This window comes from Gossypium hirsutum, chromosome D08, assembly GCF_007990345.1.
Source record: "Gossypium hirsutum isolate 1008001.06 chromosome D08, Gossypium_hirsutum_v2.1, whole genome shotgun sequence".
Taxonomy (NCBI): Eukaryota; Viridiplantae; Streptophyta; class Magnoliopsida; order Malvales; family Malvaceae; genus Gossypium; species Gossypium hirsutum.
In genome coordinates this window covers 44,949,417-44,958,523 of record NC_053444.1, presented here as the reverse complement: position 1 = coordinate 44,958,523, position 9,107 = coordinate 44,949,417, and the positions used below count along the sequence as shown (strand labels likewise).

The following is a 9,107-nucleotide window of genomic DNA, read 5'->3' as shown; positions in this document are numbered from 1 at the left end:
GCAAGCAATAAGGGTGACGGCAAGGCATGGATTTTTCCCTCCTTTTTGCTGTCTTGGGCCTCAAACTCAGACTATATCTTACTAAAAAAACTGATTAGTACTTGGGCCAAATTTGACCCCCTTTATTTACATAAAAATTTAAAATTTAAACAAAACAAATGAAATTTAAAAATTTTAAGTCTTAATTAGAAAATTTCTTCTTAACAAATTACATTAAATTAATTCCTAGGAAAGGTTGGAGGGGTCACAGCGGTCCTGCTTAAGTTCCAATCTCCTTAGACAGAATTAATTAAATGTAATAAGTTAAGAAAATAAATTCTAATTATTTATTTATTTACAAAATGAGTTCATGAAAAATTAAGGGTCAGCTAATTTGAGTGAGGATTCAATTCGCTCAACTTCACCATCTCAGTAGTGTTTGAGACGTTGACCATTAACTTTAAACGTACCTCCGTAATTGTCATATAATTCAATAGCTCCATAAGGATAAACTCAGTAGATGGTATAAGGTCTTTTCCATCAAGATTTAAGCTTCCCAGGAAATAACTTCAACCTTAAATTAAACAACAAAATCTTCTGACCTTCTTTAAACTGGCGAGGTTGTATATGGCTATCATGTCATCTCTTTGATCTTTCTTTACACATTTTGGCATTCTCATAGGAAAACATCCTCATCTCTTCCAACTCATCAAGTTGTAACATCCTTCTCTCACCGACTTGCTTAAGATCAAAGTTCAACTGCTTCAAAGCCCAGTGAGCTTTATTCTCCAAATCTAATGGTAAATAACATGCCTTTTTCAAAGACTAACTGATAAGGAGTCATTTCTAACGGAGTCTTAAATGTTGTTCGATAGGCCCATAATGCATCATCAAGCCTTCGAGACCAATCTTTTCTGCTAGGGCGTACTAACTTTTCAAGGATACCTTTGATTTCACTATTCACTCTTTCAACTGTCCTATTAGACTGGGGGTGATAGGTAGTAGCAATCTTGTGCTTCACATCATATTTATCAAGCAACCAATTAAGTCATTTGTTCACAAAGTGAGAACCTTCATCACTAATAATAGCTCTTGGTGTCCGAAATCGTGTAAACACATGCTTATGTAGAAATTGCATGACTACCTTATCATCATTTGTATGGTATGCTTCAGCTTCAACCTACTTGGATACATAGTCCACAACAACTAAGATGTATTTTTTCCCATACGAAGAAAGAAACGGGCCTAAGAAGTCAATGCCCCATACGTCAAACAATTCAATCTCCAAAATGTTTGTCAAGGGCATCTCATTCCTCCTTGATATATTTCCAGTCTTTTGGCATTTATCACAGTTCTTCACATAAGAATAAGTATCTTTATATAATGTAGGCCAAAAGAAACTTGCTTGAAAAATCTTTGCTGCAGTAGGTGAACCACCAAAGTGTCCCCCACTTGGAGGTGAATGGCAATGATACAAGATCTCAGCAATCTCGCTTTTAGCTACACACTTTCGGGTTATATTATCTGCACATTATTTAAACAAAAACGGATCCTCCCAAAGATAATATCGACTATCATGAAAGAATTTTTTTCCTTTGTTGGTATGTCATTTCTCGAGGAATTATTCCACATGCAAAATAATTGGAAAAATCAGCAAACCAGGTATTTCATGAATTCGATTTACATCAAATAAGTGTTCATCTGGGAAATTCTCGTTGATAGGTATACATGATTGAGTTAACTCATTTTGCTCCAACCTCGACAGATGATCAGCTATTTGATTTTCAACACCTTTTCTATCTTGGATCTCAAGGTCAAATTCTTGGAGTAAAAGTATCCAACGAAGTAGCCTTGGTTTTGCATCTTTCTTCGTGAGCAAGTATTTAATGGCCGCAAGGTCAGTAAATACTGTAACTTACCTATAAGATATGAGCGAAATTTTTCAAAAGCAAAAACTATCTCGAAGAGTTCTTTTTTGGTTATCGTATAATTGCATTTGCTCCTGTCAAAGTTCTACTTTTATAGTAAATAGGGTGAAACACTTTATTGCTTTTTTAACCCATCACAGCTCCAACGGCATAGTCACTTGCATCGCACATCAACTCAAAAGGTGAGTTCCAATCAGGTGTAATGATTGTTGGGGTTGAGATTAACCTCTTCTTTAGCTCTTCAAAAGCTTCCAAACATGCTTTGTTGAAATCAAACACTGTATCTTTCTCTATCAACAAACACAACGATTTACAAATTTTTGAGAAATCTTTGATAAACCTTCGATAAAAACGGCATGGCCTAAGAAACATCTAACTCCTTTCACATTTATTGGGGCTGGTAATCTTTCAATTACGTCCACCTTTTCTTTATCGACTTCAATTCCTTTTTTTGAGATCTTATTACCTAAGACAATCCCTTCGTCGACCATAAAATGGCATTTTTCCCAATTAAGGACAAGATTCGTCTCTTCATATCTTTTCAGTACCTTAGCCAAATTACTCAAACAGATATCATAAGTGTTACGAAAAATAGAAAAATCATCCATGAAAACCTCAACAAAATTTTCAACCATATCAGTAAATATTGCCATCATGCATCATTGAAAAGTTACAGGTGCTTTGCATAAACCAAAAGGCATTCGCCTAAAAGCAAACGTACCGTATGGACAAGTAAAGGTTGTTTTATGTTGGTCCTCCGGGGTTACAACTATTTGGTTATATCCCGAATAGCCATCTAAAAAAAATAGAATTCATTACCTGCCATTCGGTCTAACATCTGATCCATAAAAGGCAACATAAAATGGTCTTTTCGAGTGACTTTATTCAACTTTCTGTAATCAATACAGATTCTCTAACCGGTAACAGTTCTTGTTGGTATTAACTCGTTACGCTCATTTTCAACAATCGTGATTCCACCTTTCTTCGGTACACACTACACCGGACTTACCCATGAACTATTTGAAATAGGATAGATGATTCCTGCATCTAACCATTTGATCCCTTCCTTTATCACAACTTTTTTCATAATAGGATTGAGCCTCCTTTGCCCATCAATTCGAGGTTTTTCACCTTCTTCTAAAATGATTTTATGTATGCAAAAAGAAGGGCCTATACCTCGAATATCAGCTATGGTCCAACCAATTGCTTACTTAAATTTCTTTAGAACAGCAATTAGTTACTCCTCTTGATCATTCGTCAGTTTCAGTGAAATAATCACAAGCAAAGTAGAACAATCACCTAAATAAACGTATTTCAAATGGGAAGAAAGTACCTTTAGTTCGAGTTTAGGTTGTTCTTCAATTGACAACTTGGGTTGCACAAATTCTCTGACTTCCAACTCCAACGGTTCAAACCGTGTGCATTGAATAAAATTTCTCGGATTGGCTTCCATCAAAGCCATGTTTTCTTCACCTTCTTCATCCTCCAAAGGGTCAAGATCTAAGGCTTTCTCTAATGGATCTTCTTCAAAATTGCTTTCCATAGAAACCAAGGTTTCTATCTCTTCCATAACTGAACACTCCTCTGCCGGATTGGGAAATTTCATCGCTTTAAGAATGTTAAAGGTTACCTGATTGTTTTGAACTCACATGGTGAGTTCTCTTTTATGTACATCAATTAACATTCTTTTCGTGGTTAAGAAAGGTCTCCTAAGGATGATTGACACTTCATTGTCTGCTTCAAAATCTAATACAATAAATCAACATGAAAAATAAATTTATCGACTCTTACCAAAACATCTTCGATCTTTCCTTTGGGAAATGCTAAAGATCGACCTGCTAACTGAAGCGTCACAGTTGTTGGTCTTACTTCACCTACCCCTAACATCTTGAAGATAGACTTAGGCATCAAGTTGATACTCTCTCCTAAGTCGCACAAAGTTTTACCACAGTAAGAGTCACCAATGTTATAGGGTATAGTAAAGCTTCCTGGGTCTTTCAATTTTGGTGGCAGTTTGTTCTGCAGGAACACACTGCACTCCTTTTTCAAGGCAACAATATCATACTCACTCAATCATTTCTTCTTGGATAGTATATCCTTCATAAACTTCACATAATTCGGCATTTGTTCTAAAGCCTCCACCAACGAAATATTGATGTGTAACTGTTTCAGAACATCCAAAAACTTCTTGAATTGCACCTCCTGTTTCTACTTGTTTTGCTTCAATCTTTGCGGATATAAAGGTGATGGAACTTTCTGTTGAACTAGGCAACTTTTTTGAGTAGGTAAATCTGCATCCAAAGAATATGTTAAAATATCTGAATTCACTAAGTCAGGGTTTACCTTGTCAAACTTTGCAGTTTCTGATTCCTTTGGTGTAGGAACTTCAACAGCTGGTTGATTCTTCTCAACGAGCTTATCTTCGACATCAATCAATCGGCGTTCTAGAATTTTACCACTTCGCAATGCCACTGCCTTGATATGTTCTTTACCCAAATTTCTTGGATTCTCAGTATTACTCGGTAAGGTTCCTTGCAGTCTATTACGTAGCTCCGTAGCTAACTGACCCATTTGGTTTTCCAAATTTTTCAATGTTGCTGCTTGGCTTTGGATCAAAGCGTCATTATTTGACATGTACGCTTTCAACAAGTTCTCCAAATTGTTTGATGCCTCAGCTTGAGGTGGTTTTGGAGCTTGTTGATTATACCTTTGAGATTGGTTGGGTCTTTTCTATAATAAGTTTTTTTTTCGGTCTAGTTCCTTGGTTACTCCAAGAAAAGTTAGGATGATTACTCCATGAAGGATTGTAGAAGTTGGACTGAGGTCCTTATCCAATCTTATTTTGATATTGGTTCCCCACATAGTACACTGACTCGAGATTTGATGGACAATTCTCAAAAGAATGACCTTCCCCATAGTACACACAGGAAACTGTTTCAAACAGACTTGGTGGATGAGTTGCAAAATTATTAGTACTATTAGCAGTTATCTATTTTAACATAGAGGAAATAGACGATACCTGAGCTGAAAACGAAGTGAGGGAGTCAACTTTATTTACTCCGGCTACGCGTCTTCCTGAAGCTATACGATTTGTTGGCCATTGATAGTTATTACTCGCGGTCCTTTCGATGATCTCATAAGCCTTATTATAAGACTTAGACAAAATTGCACCATTTGCGGAAGCATCTACCATCAATCTTGTATGTGCATTTAAAGCATTATAGAATGTCTCCAATTGGATACAATGAGGAATCCCATGATAAGGACACTTACGAAGTAACTCGTTGAATCTCTCCCAAGCCTCATACAAAGACTCGTCATCCAATTGTTGGAAAGTTGTGATCTCGTTCCTCAACTTAGCATTTTTTCTAGGTGGGAAATACTTAACCAAAAATCTCTCTGCTAATTCTTTCCATGTAGATATGGAACATGGTGGCAATGAATTAAGCCATGCTCATACTCAATCTCGCAACGAGTACGAAAACAACTTCAACCTCAGTGCATCTTCAGTCGCACCGACTATCTTGAATGAATCACTCACCTCCATAAAAAATCAAATATAGAGATGTGGATCTTCTGTGGGCATACCACTAAATTGGCCCACCGTTTGTAGCATTTGAAACACCACTGATTTCAATTCAAACTGGGTTGCCTCAATATCTGGCCCTCTAATTCCTGGGTTTAACTCACTGAAAAGTGGCACAGTGTATTGTCTGATGCATCGATCCCTATCATCGGCAATGAGGATAGGATTTTGTACATGATCGGCTTCATTACCTTGGTCTTGATTCTGATTTCCAAGGTCCATCTCGACTTGTCTTTGAGCTGTAAGTTCACGTCTTCTTTGTCTGAAAGTTCACTCAATTTCAGGGTCTACAGGGAGTAAATCGATAATTTGATCTATGCTCATAAACACCTGAAATGAAAATCACAAAAATTAAAAAGAATAAGTTAGTAATGTTAGAAATCAATTAAATTGAAAATAAATAATTTCACGAAAAAAATGACTATGGCAACATTTGACAATCCCCGGCAACGGGGCCAAAAACTTGTAATGCATAGGTTTGTACAAGTGTACACAGTCGTTATCAAGTAATAAGTAAGTATCGAGTTATCGTCTCCACAGGGATTGTATTTGTGCTAAGTCACTTAATTTGTAGAATTATATTAACAATTTGGTAAATAAAAACACAATATAGTTGAGAAGTGGTGATTAAAATATATTAAACTAAATGCAATGATCCTTAATGCAAATTATCCTAAGTATGCAAACTATATGAATGAAATAGATTTTAGTAAAATTAAACACAATTTGCAATAATTATAACATAAATAAACTAGGACAATTACTTTAATTAAACTCAATTTATTATCAACATGGTTAATAACATTCAGAAAAACATTCCATGGCAACTCGATCTTTCATGAGATTGGTAACCAGATTAGTTCCTTTCAGAATCCTTTACTTAGTAAATACACATTTTGCTGATCCTTATTTACTAAGGGTTTCTTAGCATTCGTGTGAGGTAACAGGGACGTGTTAGGTTTGAAACAATTTAATCATACAAATCTAAAAACTATGCAGATAACAGAGCTTGGTGAGAGTTGTTATGAAACTTACAATTCAATCATGTCAAGATTTAAATTGAGCATGCACATTTCAATCATGCGTCCATTAGCCATTGTCTAGTTAGGATCGCTCAGCTAATTCAGGTGCATTTCAATCACGTATGAACGAAATACAGACTTGATTTTAATTGAAAATCTGATCGATTGAGACACAAACATTATAAGAATGAATCAAATAAATATTATTTAACCAAAGTAATCATCCTAGCTTAAATAAAATTAAGCTAACATTGTTGTAAATAAGAACAAAAAACACATATCAAACATCTTTATATTAAGTTAAAGAAAAGAAAGATTAAACCAAATTCAGAATGGCTGTCACCCAAGACTCTGACTGACGAGACTCCTTCGTTCCTTTACTTTGCTCCTTTCCTGATGGTTCTCCAAGGTGGCCGAACAAGGCTTCTTTAAGAGGCTTAATTGCTAAAATCTCTATGAAGAGATGATGCTAGGCATGAGAATGGAAAAGGCTAAGAGAATAAGAGAGAATGATGCTTGATGGATGCTTGAGGGATGATGAATGAATGAATGAGAGGGTCTTATTTATAGGCGAGGAGAGAGAGATAGTTTGCTAAAAATAGGAGTTTCCATCTTTTAAAGCATCTTTCATGGGTGGCCGGCCATAATTTTAGCAAGTTGAGCTGATTTTCCTTGATTTTTGGTCAATTTGAGTGCCACAACAACTCAAGACTGAGACTCGGTCAAGTGCAAATCTTCAAGGACCTTATGCAATTAAACCAAAAAGTGGTTTATGGACAGCCAAGTGCAGCAGAATTTTGCGTTGACTTGGTCTCAAATTTGGACAGTTCTGTAATCCAACAAAGCTATCAGACTTGTCCAGAATAAATCAACAAGTTAGAGGACCAAAGAATTAAATTTATCCAATTTAATTAATTAATTAAAACCTAATTTATTAATGAATTATTTTAAAATTAATTATTAAATATAATTTCGTATTTTATTATTTAATTTAATCATGCATGGCCCACTTTACGTCTTAAAAAATATAATATATTCAAATTAATATAAAATAAGCCATTTTTTGCATGAAAACTATATAATAAAGCATAAAATCACATTTTAATAATTTCTATGTCCTAATTTCATATTTTCACATATTTCATTAATTTATTAAACAATTACTTAGTTTTAACAACAGATTTAAGTAAAAAGGTGATAAATTACATAGGAAAAATCCTATATATTTTTCCGTTTACAGTATCTAATGATTGGATGAGCTTTTCCCTTCTTCTTTCACTCTTTTGATACTTTTTTCCCCTCATCAAGACCTTGTTGATCACTTCTCTTCTCTTTGTCTTTATTAACATATCACACACGTATGCAAGATTTAGCGTCAAAACCATAATCACATATCATTTCCATCCATTTTTAATGAAATAAACATGAAATCCTTAAGGAACTTCATCATCCTTACCTAGAACTCTTACTCAAACCCCTAACTTCACTTTTCTCTTCCCTCTAATGTGAAAACTAGATAACTTCATAAGAAACTTAGATTGCTATGATGTTGTTCTATTGATTTCACTAAGAATTTATGGAAGGAATTGAAGAACTCAAGCTTGACTTAGTTGGTAATGGAAGAAAAGTACCACCTGAAAATGTTAAAGGTTAAGTGCCACGAAAAATATGAGTAATAAATTAGAAAAACTTTCTATTTAAGAGGGTTCTAGTGTAATTTAGTTAATCTGATGTGCTTCTTAGCTAATATTTAGATTCTAATTATTAGTCTTATTACATTAAAACTGAGTTTTCTTTAGTGGGAAACATAATGATGAGGAACATTAAATTTGATGCTGATGAATTGGTTTTGGTGAAAAAATAAGGGAACGTTATATAAAAAAGAGGTGTCATTCTCTTATGATCATTCTCTCATTTTCTATATTTATTTTCTTTCTTCCATCTTCTTCTCTGGTTTGTTCTGTAAGAAAGAAAACTTAAGAAGTGATCTTCATAGAGGGAGAAAATTGTATCAACTTAAGTGATTGAGGATTTAGTAAATTGGTAAACTTTATAAGCTTTTTGTATCTTTTAATTGAAGAAAAGAGAAGGTGTTAGCTCAAAAGATCAACTCAAAATCACCAATAGGGGGTGAATTGGTTTCCTAAAAAATTGTGGAAGCAACGAACGAATATGCAACAATGAACATAACGGTTTATAGTGGTTCGGACCCAATTGCCTACTTTACTACCTTAGCTTTTCACAACTAACAATTCTTCCAAATTCACTAATTTGATAACCTTTGAGGACAGGTTTTAACCTTTCAATCTCTCTTAATATTTCTACCCAAAATCTTAAGATTGCAACTCTCTTAAGGTTTCTACCTAAACCTTAAGACTCAACCCTCTAAAAAAGAATATGAAATAGCAAACTAAGGAGTAATCCTCACAAGATTGATGTGTTTGCCAATTAATCACAAATACAAAGAATAACACTCGAGTTGAATGAATACAATAAAAGTTCACAAGTGTTTACAATAAGAATGTGAAATAATTAAGTACTAAGGTTGTTTTGATTGATCTTTAACCTTGATGATCTCTCTCATTAATGTAA

At 34.5% G+C, this 9,107-nt stretch overlaps 1 non-coding gene across 1 annotated transcript; it reads left to right on the top strand.

Moving 5' to 3' along the window:
* Window positions 1–5,158: 5,158 nt before the first annotated feature.
* On the top strand, window positions 5,159–5,265 carry LOC121220515 (small nucleolar RNA R71). The gene has a single exon (XR_005917722.1). It is a non-coding gene; the product is annotated as a small nucleolar RNA R71 (small nucleolar RNA).
* The last annotated feature ends 3,842 nt before the right edge of the window (window positions 5,266–9,107 follow it).